We start from the raw sequence: 2,921 nt of genomic DNA, 5'->3' as shown, positions 1-2,921 counted from the left end.
AGCTTGCTATAAGCTTTGTTCGTAGTCACAAATTACAAGTCATCTATAGAACTTAGATAGGGAGATAAACAAATGAAACATGGGCAGGCTATTACTAAAACCCCAATCTGGGGAAATAAAGCATGAAACCTGTAGAAAGGAAATGAAAAAACTCTAAATGACAAAGGAAACAAACAAAAGCAAAACAAACAGAACAGAGATACAGATGATCCCAAGTCAGACTTCCTCTAATCCCAAATTACTGATGATGTGAAATGTATAAAAATGAGGCTCTCAGAAAAATACACATAAAACACCAAGTTACTTCAAATGCCCAAAGTAAAAGAAAGAGCTTGAGTTGGTTAGGGGATAGCTTCATGCTCCAACATTGGCTTAGGAAGTGTTTTGGCTAGCCAAACAGATGCATTTCATAAACATGTTTACATTTTCCGCATTGCCCCATGCTGTGAATTTTAGTTAAAGTCCAGATCCTGACTTAGGGAGCAGACATTCTTCCTCCTGACTCAATAGGAATAAAAAAGCCCCTAAGACAAAGCTGAGCATTAGCAAGCTTGTTCTGAACTGTTTCATCTTTTCTTCCCAATACATTATCCTCCAGACCCCCTGTCTTACTCAGGATTTCTATTCCTGCACAAAACATCAGGACCAAGAAATAAGTTGGGGAGGAAAGGGTTTATTTAGCTTACTTCTACACTGTTGTTCATCACCAAAGGAAGTCAGGACTGGAACTCAGGCAAGTCAGGAAGCAGGAGCTGATGCAGAGGCCATGGAGAGATGTTCCTTACTGGCTTGCTTCCCCTGCCTTTCTCAACTTGCTTTCTTATAGAACCCAAGACTACCAGCCCAAGGATGACACCACCCACAATGGGCCCCAATGGGCCCTCCCCTTGATCACCAATTGAGAAAATGCCTTACAGCTAGATCACATGGAGGCGTTTCCTCAACTGAAGTTCCTTTCTCTGTTATAACTCCTGCTTGTGTCAAGTTGACACACAAAACCAGCCAGTGCATCCCCAAAGCCAAAATTTAAGATACCTTATTGAAAATCTCATTTGATGACCATAGGAAGAAAGAAATCAAAAAGGGAAAGCAACTTTGTCAACTTCACAAGAGTTAGTTTATATTGGATTAATTAGCTGGAGAAATTGAAATTGGATATCACTCAGGCCTGTAAGAACAGCAGGGGTGGTAGTGATGGTGGTAGGGTGATCTCAGAAGGTCTCTGTCTTGTCAGGAGTCTGGGAGGCCTCACACCAAGACAAACCAACCCAGAGGCCTACTGATCTAGTCTCCAGAACTTCCTGTTGCTGCTGCCATTCCCACACTGCTCCATTCATTGGCCACCAGCCTGGATGAAAGCCCCAAATGTAGCCTGAGAATTCTGACAGTTCAGTAGCTGCCAATTTCCCTGCCCAGAGTCAGTGTTAGCTTCTGGAATCAGAATGACTCTTTACAATTGCTAATACAAAGCTTTAAGTTTCACAGAGAAAGAGAGTTCAGAGCCCACCATTTGGAAAACCCCCACCAAGTACATACAATTTGCCTCTTTAGAACCTGGCTCCCATTTCTTCCACATAACAGTTGCTTTTTGATACCTGCATTGGTCCCTGGCCTCTCAGTTCCTAGCAAACATAGCTCTTCTGCCTACCAGTGAGGACAGTCTTAGGGAAGTGATCTCTGATTATGTGAACTCTTAATATATATTGTATAGGGAAAGTCCACTGGGATGAATTCTAGTCCGTGTAGTTTCTCAAGTAGGCAACCATTCTCTGGTATGAAATCCTCCTGGATGATCAAGTGAGGACATCCATTCACAGATTAAACCACCAGAATGAAAAAGCTAAGTCAAATTTTCCTGATAGAATGCATTCTAGGATATGAACTATTTTGTCAATCCTGGGAGCTCTTCCAGACCAATACCAACAAAAGTCAAAAGTGCAAATCAACTTGGAAGACAGGAGAACAGGCAATAAGCACTCTTTGCTTTAACAAGGTCACAGGGGAATAAGATCCACCAGCAAAGGCTACTTACAAATGAGGAAATCTCCAAATTCTTGAACTAAATCATACTGGTTCTAATTCAGTATCAATGGGTGTGCATGTTCCTTCTCCCCTACTCCAATATTAGCAGAAAGCCTTCTATTAATATGTCTTCTGTAGGAGTTCTGGTAGTACTACTAGCAAATCAACCTGCTACCTATTTCATGGAAGTCATAATCAAAAGTAGAAAATTCATCAACCAGGAGAGCTAAGCATGTGTGCCAGCATCCTTTTACTCTAGAACAAGACAACCGAGCAGGTGTATTCAGCCCATGACCTATGGGCTGCTAGTGGTCCAGGATATCTAAGAATAAAACCCAATAAAGACTCATAAACTTCCTCAAAACAGAAGGAGACTAGGGGCAGGTTAAAAACTCCATGGTGAGGTTTTCAAGCATGAACTTTGTAGATTATGTCATGTCTCAATGTCACTCACACATATACCACAGAAAAAAATATCAAAAGAAAATAACACTAAGTTCATGGAAGCAAATTGAGAACATTTTCAACTTGATAAAGTGCTAAAACAACCCACGTGTACAATGCTTTCCCTCTGTGGTCAAGAATAAAGAAATGATTCCATTTCTCTTCTTAGAAACATACTTAATGTATAGTAGCACATTTTGTGTATTAAATAACACTATAATAAATGATTTTTCTATATCTTTACACAGAAGGAAACAAGAAAAAAGTAAAACTTAGGTTACAAAACCCCTCTACCAGGTCAGTTTTTTTAAAATAAAATTCACTTTTTCTAAGTGTGTCAGTAAGACAAAAGTATTTCACTTTTAACTCTAACTACGCAAATAAAAAATCTGTTTGACAAAAACTTCAAGTCTCTGAAGAAGGAAATTGAAGAAGATCTCAGAAGATGGAAAGAT

The sequence above is a fragment of the Mastomys coucha genome, chromosome X (assembly GCF_008632895.1).
Source record: "Mastomys coucha isolate ucsf_1 chromosome X, UCSF_Mcou_1, whole genome shotgun sequence".
Taxonomy (NCBI): Eukaryota; Metazoa; Chordata; class Mammalia; order Rodentia; family Muridae; genus Mastomys; species Mastomys coucha.
The sequence above is the reverse complement of the archived record's forward strand: the minus strand, read 5'-3'. Positions refer to the sequence as shown.